Source organism: Astatotilapia calliptera, chromosome 18, assembly GCF_964374335.1.
Source record: "Astatotilapia calliptera chromosome 18, fAstCal68.1, whole genome shotgun sequence".
Taxonomy (NCBI): domain Eukaryota; kingdom Metazoa; phylum Chordata; class Actinopteri; order Cichliformes; family Cichlidae; genus Astatotilapia; species Astatotilapia calliptera.
The window spans coordinates 13,956,302-13,969,286 of NC_137439.1; the positions used below are offsets into that span (position 1 = coordinate 13,956,302).

The 12,985-nt window shown below is 40.8% G+C and overlaps 1 long non-coding RNA gene across 1 annotated transcript; it reads right to left on the bottom strand.

Annotated features, from left to right (window-relative positions):
- Nucleotides 1-8,517: 8,517 nt before the first annotated feature.
- Nucleotides 8,518-12,985, bottom strand: LOC145421706 (uncharacterized). Its single transcript, XR_013903064.1, has 4 exons — nucleotides 12,393-12,985; nucleotides 10,928-11,076; nucleotides 10,056-10,218; nucleotides 8,518-9,976 (listed from the first exon to the last, which is right to left on the bottom strand). It is a non-coding gene; the product is annotated as an uncharacterized LOC145421706 (long non-coding RNA).

Genomic DNA, 12,985 nt, shown 5'->3' on the forward strand with positions numbered 1-12,985 from the left:
ACTACAGTATCAAAGGAAGATGTCAGTGAGAGGAAGAGGCTGCGATATACCGAGCTGAAGGCAGAACAGGAAATCTGGAGAGCAGCAGTTTGCCCAGTGGATGTCGACTGCTGGGTTTCATCACTACAACCACAGACACACTTCCTAAACACCCTCAGGGAAATTTGAGGGACTGCTGAGCACTGCAGTCTATGGCTAGATGAGGAGAAAAAAAACCCCATCTGGGCCCTGAGATGTTACGGTAAACACCCAGATCTGAACAGCCTGAGGTAGGCGTCTCTCAGCAGAGGGTGTATTGTGAGTAAAATACACTCTCTACTGAGGGTGTACTTATCTTGAGGGACACAACTGCGGAGGGGAACAACTGACCTGTGAAATTGTCTGAGCATTCAGTTGCCATTAGCAAAAAAAAAAAAAAGAACTCACTAGTAAACCAACATGAATAATGGAAATTTGGCTAACAGCTTGATAGCATATTTAAGATGCTGCATAAATTAATAAAGAAATACCCAAAATGCTTAACAGTTTTACAGAAACAAATGCTCTTTTATCTTTTTTAAAAATGTCCTCACATTGCAAAGCCATGACATCCCATCAATCCTGGACCAACGTTATTATAATAATGGCAGAACAAAACCAACACAGGGATCTCAGATCAGTAACCACCATCCTGTAATAACTGAGATCGAACTGAGTGTAGAGGAGTATGATACAGGGGGTGCGCAGAAGTGGTGTTTCATTTCTGCAGATGGGGGACACTCGGGCTTTTTAGTGGCCAGGAAATGCAACATAGTTGATATGAATGTTTATAATGGTGTTCTACAAGCAGCAAGCTGACTATAAAGAAGGAAGTCAATTGAATTGAATTGAAGTGAGAGCAAAAAGAAGATTATCACATTCCTTTGTCCACCTGGGTACAAAGTAATTAAAAGCAATTAAAAGCTGAAATAATTTTTTTTTTTTAATAAATCTTACTCAAAATAAAAGGTCACAAGAATTATTACAAATGCAAAGGGAGACAGAAATTCTTGAAGTCTGATCAGTGGTTAAAAGGATGAATTCCATTAAAAGAGAGTATGGTATCCAGTATTAAATGTCAGGGTAGCTACAAAGCTATAAATGGACTGGTTCTGCTTTTCTACTCTGAGCACTTAAAGTGCTTTACACAACTTTCCTCACTTTTTGTCCTATCTAACATTCACACACATCGGAGAGCAGCTTGGGATTAGTATCGTGGATATCTTGGGATACTTGGCATACAGACTGGAGTAGCCAGGGATCAAACCACCAATCTTCTGATTAGGAGATGCCCTAAGAGAATGATGAGAATGATGAAGCTATGGCAGCTATACAGGCAAAAGCAAACGCTTTGCCTGTATATTTGTCATAGTTCAGATAAGATTAGTAAATAAGTGGAAAAATGGAAGAGGGGTATGTTTGTATATAAATAAGAAATGGTGTAAAAACGTTACAGTTCGTAAACAAGTGTGTCTGTCTGACATTGAGCTCCTCTCTGTGTCTTTGAGGCCGTTTTATCTGCCGAGGGAATTCCCACAGATCAACGTCACTGTCGTTTACATCCACCCTAAAGCGAATCCTAAGAATACGACTGACACCATCTCCAACGTCATCCACTCACTACAATCTCTCTCTCCTGAGGCCCCTAATATTGTTTTTGGGGACTTTAATCGCTGCGACGTGAAGAAAACACTGAGCAGTTTTTATCAGTATGTGAACTGTCCCACACGCTTCAATAAGACTCTGGATCTATGTTACGGTTCCATAAAAGGTGCGTACACATCTGTGGCTGGCCCCGCCCTTGGATCCTCGGATCACAACACAGTGCATCTCCTGCCAGTTTATAAGACTGTGCTGAGAAGGTGAGGAAACACCACATAAAGGTTTGGAGTAGCGACGCCTCTTTAACCCTACAGGGCTGCTTTGACTGTACAGACTGGTCGGTGTTTACAGAATCATGTAGAGACATTAATGAACTCACTGATGTTGTCTGCAGCTATATCTCCTTTTGCAGAGACATGATTATCCCTTCAAAGGTTGTGCATTTTTTCCCTAATAACAAACCATGGTCTTCAAAAGCTCTTATGAGGCTGATTCATGAAAGGAAAAAAGCTTTTATTGAAGGGAATATCTTGAAAGTTAGAGAAATTAGGAAGGAGATCAGATCAGAAATGAAAAAAGACAAAATAAAATACAAGGATAAGGTAGAGGCAGAGATGGGTAGCAATAACATAAGGGTTGCCTGGGCAGGCATGAAACACATGACTGGTCACTGTTACAGTGACTGTAATAAGATAAGTCTCCCTAGTTTTAGTTCAGACTCTCAGTTAGCCAATGAGCTGAATAGATTTTATTTGAGATTTAATGATAATTATAATTTTAGGAATACACTTGATTTCTTAATAGAGAGCACCAGAGCCCCCCAGCTTTGTTCTTTGATGAAAGAAGGGTGGAAAATCTTTTTAAAATGAGTAAGACTAATAAAAGTCCAGGTCCTGATAATATATGTGCCCAGGTGCTTAGAACATGCTATACATTTTATCACTTCAGCAACAGAAGGTTCCAGAGGTATGGAAAAAAGCAATTATTTCTCCAGTTGCTAAGACCACAAAACCTACATCATTAAATGATTTTAGGCCTGTCGCTTTAACATCTTTAGTGATGAAGTGCTTTAAAAAACTTGTCAGGAAGATCCTGCAGCAAGTAGAAAAGCTTATCGACCCACTACAATTTGCATACAGGTCTCGTAGAGGTGTTGATGATGCAGTGGTTACTCTGTTGAATTTCCTTTATCGCCATCTTGTTGGTGCCAAAACTCATGCTTGGCTCTTATTTATTGATTTTTCTTCAGCTTTTAATACTATCCAGCCTCATCTTTTAGTTGATAAAGTTCTTAACCAGTTTAAACTTGATTTTAAACTTGCCTGCAGTGAAGACAAAGAGACATAGATTGTCTTTTGTACCTATTGCTATTATCATGGTTAATAACACTAAACCATAAGTGTTGTTGCCATTGCACGTTGCACTTTTTTGATGATAAAAAAAAAAATACACACATACACACAAATAAATATTATTTTTTTGTGTGTATGTGATGTGTTTGTTTGTTTGTTTGTTTTTTATATTTCTGTATGGACATACTGCAAATCAATTTCCCATTAAGGACAATAAAGTTACCATTGACCATTGACCACTGACTTGAACTTAGCTTAAGTACCCCTGTTGGTTTTAGCGTCCACCGCGCAGTTGGTGCATTCGAGCGGTAATTTCGAGTTTTCCTGGGCAGCGGTTTGCTTTGCGTTTTGGAATGGACTCCAAACCGAAGCGAGCAAAGCAGAAATCTTCTGTTCACCCCTGTCCTCAGGGATGCGGTTTCTCTTTGCACAACAGCCAGCATGATGCCTGCTCTGTCTGGGGATCGTCCGCGCTAGGAGAGTGTAAACGGAGCCTGAAGCCTGGTCGATGTCCCCGCAGTTTGCTGGGCTTACCACATGGAATGCGTTGAGGGGTTAGTCAAAGACAAGCAAGAACCATGCAGGAGCATGGTTCCCAGCACGCTTTCCAGGAAGACGATGACGTGCTGGACATCAGCCTGGACATCTATGATTTGTCACCATGCTCCAGACGTACCAGGCGATGTGCCTGGTGGAGCTCGGGTCGCTGGTTCCTGATGACAGCCCGCTGGCACCTGTTCTTAATGTGGTCAGTCCCGCTGTGCAGCGCTCTCCCTGGGCAGAAGGATGGCTTTGACAGTAGTGGCATAGGGGCACCTATGGCTGACCCTCTCTGATGTCCCGGAGAGGGACAGGGCTGTATATATGGACGAACCAGTGTCTACAGCTGGGTTATTCAGACATTCACTTGAAGCCATTCAGGCTAGGTTTGATCTGAGGAAGAAGCAGACAGAAGCTCTGTGCAACATCATCCCCAGACGTCAGGCGAAGCCCAAGCCCACAGCTAGCTCTCACAGGCCCGCCACTCCTCTGCCAACTGGCAAGAGACTGGAGCACATCCTCCAGTCTGATCTACACGCCAGTCAGCCTGGAGCAAAGGGCACCGGCGGGACCCGACGCCAAGGAGGAAGAAGCCTCAGCCCTCCCAGCTCTGGTTCTAAGTGAAGAAAGAGTCCAGCGGCAGGGAGACGCTGCTTTTACCCCTCTGTCGCCGTCCAAGTTCTGTTCAGGTTGTCAGCCCCAGAAGGTGCTGCGCTTTCCTAACACTGTCTCCCAAGCACAAACCCCATGCCCACAAAATGCCTCAGGCTGTAACTCTGGAAAGTTGCCTCCATTAAAATATATGAATGTGCACATTCCCATGTTACAATCAATAAAGAGTGTTTACTGTCAAATAATCACAAATACTCAGCATGCAGGCAGAATGAGCCAGGTCAGGCAGGTGATGCATTCCCCTGCAGACACACTCGGGGACGACATGCCCCACCGAGGTGCTGCAGGCCAGCTGGCTGGCTGCTCACTTCCCTCAGTGACACACTTGCGCCCTCTCCGTGGGTGCTGCAAACTGTTGCTATGGGTTACCAGTTGCAGTTCCGCGCCAAGCTGCCTCCTTTCTGCAGAGTTGTAAACACTACCATTGGCATTGAAGCAGCAATGATACTGAGGGAAGAAATAAAGGCGCTATTGCAGAAAAGAGCAATACGAGTGGTCCCTGCGTCAGAGACATAAAACGGTTAGTACAGCTGTTATTTTGTTGTTCCAAAAAAAGTTGGAGGACTTTGTCCCATTCTGCGAGCTGCGAGTCTTGAACAGGTATCTATGAACATACAAGTTCAAAATACTAATACTCAGACAGCTCTTGAATGCAGTCACCCGCGAGATTGGTTTGTAACAATCGATCTAACAGATGCTTATTTTCATGTGGCTATACACCAAAATCACAAGCAGTTTCTGAGGTTTGCATTCGAGGGCATAGCCTACGAATACCTGGTGCTGCTGTTTGAGTCGTTGCTCACTCCTCGCACCTTTGCGAAATGTTCCGAGGCAGCGCTAGCGCCCCTCAGAGAGAGAGGCATCCGCACTTTAGCCTACCTAGACAACTGGGCTCTTGTAGCTTGCTCAAGAGAGCAGGCGGAGACACAGCTGTCGCTGGTTCTGTCACACATTCAGACACTGGGGTTCTCTGTGAACTTTCAAAAGAGCTCGCTAATCCCGAGTCAGCAGATTTCTTTCCTCGGTTTAGAAATATGCTGCTTTCCAGCCTTGCACGTTTGTCGGAGCACAGAATGGCTGCGTTTCATCGCTGCCTTGCTCAGTTTCAGCTGGGACGCAGAGTGTGTTTCCAGACAATATTACGTTTGTTGGGCATGATGGCATGTATTACATCTTACTTTGGCTTCGGCAAAGCAAGTGGGTGACCTTCATGTGCTGTCTTTGTGTCCCTCCTGCACACAGTTGTCTCCTGATGGCCACAAGGTTGTATTGCGTTCAAATGCTACCTATTTTCCCAAGATGCCTACATTTTATAGCTCAATGGAGTTTGAGTTGCTGAGCTTTTGCTCCCCTCCTTTTGCATCTGAGGAGCAGAGGAGGATGCGTTCTCTTTGTCCAGTGTGTGTGCTGTGAACCTACATTGACACACGAGGGCGTGACATTCCATACTTGTACGTGTTACACATCGTCCCTCTCCTTCATGGAACAGAAGTTATAGACATAACTGTTCGTTAAACAATGTCCAATATCAGGTTCTAAGACTCAGCACTGGTGCATCGTTGTTTTGTTAATATGTTACCTTCTTTGTCAGCGAAACCATTCACCTTCAGTGACAGCCTTCCCTGGAAACTCTGAGCTGGTCTGCATTCCCTGAGGAAGGAGTGCTTTACATCTGCTCTGGCTCTAACTTACCACTCTGTCCTCATCCATCTGAACTGTGTCCCTAAAATGCCGGTGACTGATGAGTGATCTTGTAAATAAACTTGTTGGGAAACAAGGAAGAGTCTGTTGTTGGGTTGTGCTTTTGAATTCAAAAACAGTCAAGCCGATTCCAGCTCATGACATAAATGAGACCCCTGAAATAAAATTGGCTTTAGTTCAATTAAAGTCTGTAAATCTCACACGATCTCAACAGCTGAGGGATATAAAAACAACAAAATGGGCCAGCAACATTTATGTGAGCTAGGGTGATGAATACTACATTGCTAAATTAAATTTATGAAGGTAATTTCAACACTTGGTTCTTATACTGTGGAATTGCTACTTTGACTGAAAGAAAAAGATGATGGATTTAAAGTAAAGTTTGGGATTTAGACTGGGAAGACAGCAGAGGTTTTCTTTGTGTGTCTTTGGCGAGACTTTCATGGGTCTTTGAAATGTTTGCCACTAGAATGTGGGACAAACAAAGGTAGCCCAAAGTAAACCACTTGATCACTGTTGAGTGAAAGCTAGATGGAACATTATAATACTATAATGCCGAATAGTACTGCTTTTACATATGTTAGGGATTTCCAGTTGCCTCAAACTGAGTTGAAAGTTTTTAACAAAACTGGAACAAAGTTTAAGGAAGTGATTGACTTTCAGAATAACGAGTAACAATAAATCTTTTTTGGTACTGTGATTTCTCAGCCCTGAAACTGAGGTCAAACTCAGGTCAGTGGTTGACTTTCATTTACCACTAAATTGTTCCTCTTAACGCTCAACTTGTTTTATTTAATATCCAACTGATTTCCCATCATCACTGCTCAGAAAAGTGTCAATTAGAGTAAATATCCAAAATATGAAGTTTAAAGTTACATCACTGTGAAATCAGACTAGTCTATACTGAAACGATGTTGAAATCATGACTGAAGGTCAATGGGACTTCAATGGTATGAAAACCGACTGTCAGGTTTAATTTAACTGAATATTTAATTTAACCAGTGTTGGGCAAGCTACTTTGAAAAAGTAATTAATTATAGCTACTAGTTACTTCTTTCAAAAGTAACTGAGTTAGTAACTGAGTTACAAGATTCTAAAAGTAATTAATTACTAGGGAAAGTAACTATCGCGTTACTTTAAAAAATGTTTAACCCTCTGGGGTCCAGAGTATAATTGGCCGTTTTTGACTACTTTTATTTTTATCTCTACATTTCACCTTTAAAAACTAGTTACTTTGCTTTGTTTGGTATCATTCTTTTCAACACGAACCTCACATCTGAATTTACAGTTATGTTTTCATTTTGACATACTGTATTAACACACAGGATCTAAAATCAGACAAAAAACATAAAATCAGAGTAGAAAAAGTTCTATTTTCTACTGTAACAACCACAAACATGTTTAATGAATTATATTACATAACTTTAAATGCAAATATAAATTGTAAATTTTAAAATCCTATGCACAAGTTTTGCAAACAAAGTTATTTGCAGCCATTTCAAACTATTTACATAACAATCAGGTATTCTGCATTAAATAAGATGCCACACAAATTATTTGTGCCACTCCCAAAAATAATTTTTGTCCACTATAAAGGAGAACATCACAGCCTGATACCTGCAGGTCTGACAGAACAGGTGTATCACTCCTCCTGTTTTCTACCTGGAGACATCGTTTACACTGTAATCTACCTTTGGTGGCTTTTTAGCAGCACCTGTGTCATTCAGCAGTTGTCTCATTGTTCTGACACACAACACAAAACTATCCACTACGCTACACACTAACTACACAAGACAACACATTAACTACACACTTGGGGTGTCTTTTGTTTTGTTTTATTTTTTTATTTTTGGGTCATAAGCAGAGAGTGCTTGCTACACTCAGAAAAATAAAGGTGCCATCTGGAACCAAAAGTGGTTCTTTAGACTGATGCCATAGAGCAGTGGTTCTTAACCTTGCTGGAGGTACCGAACCCCACCAGTTTCATATCTGCATTCACTGAACCCCTGTTTAGTGAAAAATAAAATATGATTTTTCTCAAATTCAAGACATAGATATGTTATTTTGTTTTAGATTTTAATGTCTGTTTTCTGCCTCTGTAAAGCACTTTGTGATTTTCTCTTGAAAGGTGCTATATAAATAAAATTTTATTATTTATTATTATTATTATTATTGTTTTTTACTGGTGCACAAAATGAGCCATGCATGTCATGTCGGAGGCTCTGCCGAACCCCTGAGACCGTCTCACCGAACCCCTAGGGTTCGATCGAACCCAGGTTAAGAACCACTGCCATAGAGGAACATTTTTTGGTGCCACAAAGAACCTTTCAAACAATGGTTCTTTGAAGAACCATTTCTTTCAGTGGTTCATTGAAGAACCTTTAAAGGTGCCCCAAAGAACCATCAAGAAATGGTTCTTTGGGGCACCTTTAATGGTTTTTCAAAGAACCTTTTTAAAAATGGTTCTTTAAAGAACCATTTTTAAAAAGATCCTTCAAATGGTTCTTTAAAAAAAAAAAACATTTTAAAGAACCTTTTGAGTGGTTCTTTAAAAAACCATTTTAAATCTTTCAAAATAAAATGTATCATAAATTGAATTTGAGTAGGGTAAAATAAATACGAGCACAGCATAGACATATATTAATGGTTTATTGTCATTTTGTAGTTACCAAAAGACAAAAAGGCATTTTAACCCTCAGCACAACATCACTACTAATACATGTCACATATTAGTGTTTTAAACAGTAATAATTAAACATTTTTACTATACTATAAATAAATATATATAAATACTATATCTATAGATAACACAATTAATATATGTATTGTTTAATTAATAAAACATCAGAAAGTGATAAAACACATTAGAAATAGCAATCCGATTGTTCAGTCTGACGTCACTAGCCGTGTCTGGGTCTAAACTCCGCTGCAGGTCCATATATCAAACGATCACTATGGCATTACTGAGAGTTGAAAAACTGTCTAAAGTCTTTCATCTTTAATAAAATGATCAGCGTTCTGCTCTACCAGGTGTAACAATTGAGTTTAACATCCAGGCATCCATGAAAACGGAATTTATGACTTTTAACGGAGGTAGAAGTTAGCAGGGAGTTAGCTCGCTAGCTTCTATCTAAATACAATATATAGCATGTCCTGACTGCGAGGTTTTGGAAACAAATTAAAACGTACAGCTCTGCTATCACTTCCAGCATAAATGAAGACAGAAAACTAAACAGCAGTGACGTTTGTAGGGTTACTGAAGTTGGGCTAGCTGGTATATAATGATGTGCTACGTGACCGCTAGCGACACAGCTATGTTAGCATAATATAAACAAGCTAACTTTTTTCCCACTCGATAAAAGTTACCGTGAGTGTTCTCGGTGGTCAGGAACAAATGTAATCGCATGGCAGGATGCTGTAAACGGACCAAACTTCAGCCAGGAGAACAACTGAGATAATCCATTCACAATACGAGGTTAGTCATTCATATACTGCTGCATGGGCTGGGCTGTAGTTACATCCTAGGGTTTTAAAAACTGAGCTTAAATAAATGATTAGTGGTAATAAAAGCCGAGGGAGGTCAACAGGGATCACTGACTGTTTTAGGAGCTTTTTGAGATCAAATAGAAGAAAATACATAACATTAAACATGTTAACAACACAAAAGCCATATTAAACGCAGACCCGGAAGTAGGATTCGTCGCGTCATCACTGAACAACCGGATAGCTTCATAACAGACCAATAAATCAACACATTTTCATCAGCAGATGCTTGCATGTTCAATAAAAATATTTCAACAACAAGTTTATGATTAAAATGATCAATGAACTTCAGCCTTACGCTATGTAATGTACGTTTCATGTTGTACTCATGGTCCTTTGTTAGTCCAGTTTAGGATAATGTCTCTGACGTATGTTTCATATCAAATATATATCATATCAAAACAAGCCCACACCTGCAGTTGTTTCAGTTTTTCACTGGTGTTTCCTGTCAGCTGGTCAACCTCACTCAGGCGGACATCCATATCAGCCAACCAAATGACAAGTTCCTCCCTTTGTGCTTCAAATCCCTCCCACTCTGAGACAAGGAGCTGAAAGAGAGAGAGAAAAGAGTCAATTATAAAGAAGAGAGAAAAGTGAAACCCTCCTCAGAAGGTCTGACTCGCATACCTGCAGTTGACCTGTGATGGACCAGTTTGATGTTCACGTCATCCCTCGCCGATGCCAACAGCCAAGTCTGCAGGGTGCCCTGGAAGAGCTTAGTTAATGTTTCACTCCTCCTGGTCAGGCTCTCCAGCTGGATGATCCGAGGTCTCCCCTCTCGCCGCTGCCTCTGAACACACAAACACAAATTGCATCTGAAGCAGGAGGTGCAGATTTTTTGTGCTATTCTTTTCTAAATCCAGGCTAGATCACGTGGAAGTATTTGTAAAACTTTTTTGGCCAGTGGACGACTGTTGTCTTGCAGAAAGTCAAATCAAACATATGCGATACACAATCAATTCACAAGAACACATTATAAAAAACAAGTCCAGTTCTTGCCTGATTTCAAACGAATTCTGCATCAAAACAGGGTAAAACGAGTGTTTGCAGCAAATGTGAGCACAAAGCCTCACTTTGTAGAAGCCTGCTATTAAAGTTCTCCTCTATGCAGACGACTTTCCTGTTTTCAAGGCACAACTTGGATCTGCTGTATGAATCTTATGGATACACACTAAATGAAACAATAGTGTGCATGACTCCAGATTCTGATCCCTCATCCTAATATGGTCCCAACATAGCAACAGCAATAAAGCAAATGTTGAGGCTTCAAAATACAAAGTCCATAAACCAATGGCTGACATGGGTTTTATCATAAGGGTGATAAATATACAGATTTCAGTCTGTTATAGAGATTTGATGTTCATTTACCTGCAGATGCACTATACGCACCTGCTCCATGGTTTTTCACAGCATTTTGCACATCACTATTTAATACAGGAAGTAGGTGAACTAAAACAAGTCATCTTTCTTTGTGAGAGGACCATATTAATGAAACAAACCTCAATGACATCATAGGGATCCCTAAAGATGCTCCTGCTGCTTCTCTTCCTCCTCATCCTAAGCTTCCTTCTCCTTGTCCTCGCCTTCCATCCAATTGTATTTCAACCTAATTGTGTTTCTCCCCCTCCTCTTCCTCATTTTGGTGGAGCTGTGAACACAATGTGAATCTGGATTAATTTGTGCAAACAAGAAAAATCTACAGCTTTTTGGTCAGAGGTGCTCTTGTGATTTAAGCCGGGTAGAGTAGATTTATGTGTTGATGCTGCCTGCTTCAGCTCTGGCTGCTGAGTGATATTTACACCCTGGCTGGATTACAAACTTTAACCATGTGCTGAACTTTGGCCCAGCGTTGATACCTCTTGTTAGTATAACGACCTCTTCTTAGCTTGTATGTATGATGGTGGATAATGAAATATACAAAGAAAATGTAACTATATTACAAAAGAACAGCTATCTTGGAAACATCAAATGACCGGAGCATAACTTGTCAACTAGTCCAAAAATAAGTTATACAGGAACAGTCAAAGACACACCTTCTCATGGCACATTTCTATTCATTTCTATATTATACAATAAAGAGTTATCTAATCTAATTATTCATTCAAAACACTTATGCATAGCTGTATTTTATACAGCTCATACAGAATTCAAAGTACAGGTTCATGTGAGTATTTAATGTACGGCTCAGATCTACAGAATTTCAGAGTTTCTAGAGCAGACACAGAGTTCACATCACAACAGGCTTCAGGCGCCATTTTAGTGACGTTAACAACATCCATCCATCCATCCATCCATTCGCTTCCGCTTATCCTTTTCAGGGTCGCGGGGGGCGCTGGAGCCTATCCCAGCTGTCATAGGGCGAGAGGCAGGGTACACCCTGGACAGGTCGCCAGTCTGTCGCAGGGCCAACACACAGGGACAGACAACCATTCGCACTCACATTCATTCGAACATTCACACCTAGTGACAATTTGGATTATCCAATTAACCTATCCCCACAAGCTGCATGTCTTTGGATGGTGGGAGGAAGCCGGAGTAACCGGAGGGAACCCACGCAAACACGGGGAGAACATGCAAACTCCACACAGAAAGACCCCGGCCTGGTGTTGGAATTGAACTCAGGACCTTCTTGCTGTGCGGCAACAGTGCTAACCACCGTGCCACCCACGTTAACAACATATTAAATTTTAATTTCGGTCTAGCTGACATTAGGTTATGTACGCAGCACGCAATTGAACCACATATTTTAGAAGCCAAGGGTCAAATTAGCTGGGAGCACCTTCACTTAATTATAACAGTGGTTTTGTTAGGAAAACAGTTTCTGTATACCGGATACTAAATTGTGCTGACGTCAACGGCTAACGTATCTAGCTAATCGCTACTGTTAGCACAACATTAACAGCAAGCTACAATGACGAGTAACAAAAACAAAACAGTAATAAGGTTTTAATGAAAATGTTTTACCTTTTCTAACAGTCCCAGAATCCACAGCTTCAAAGTCCAGCAGGTACTGAAGACTGTTATCCGTTTCGCTGTCACCGTCCGTGAGTTTTTTTTCCCGAAGGTCAAGGCCCGCCGCTCGCACACTCTGTCTGCGCATGCGCATCGCAACGACTGACCCCCTCCATCCACTCCCGGGAGGTTATAGTATGACGTGTTCTGACGTCACTCTCTCTCCCTGTCATTTATTTGGCTCGAAACACATATTAACAAATTGCTCAGTGATGAACAACTACTCAGATCATTTACCTAAGCAGTGCGCTTTGTCAAAACGAAGTGTGTGTTCATTACACTGACATTCTGTTCTGCAATTGTTATTTACTTGTATTTTATAATTTGACTTTACATACTGCTGGGTGGTTTGTAAAGTTTACAATAACTAGTATTATCATTATACTATATTTTCAAAAATATATAATAATCTCAAAAGTAATGCCTTGGAGTAGAAAATAGTAATGCTTTATTAAAATTTAAAACTAAAGTACAGTATTTGAATGTGTGTATTGTGTCTACTGTTTGTTAACTCACCATATTCATAATGGGTTTGTGGGGTTAGG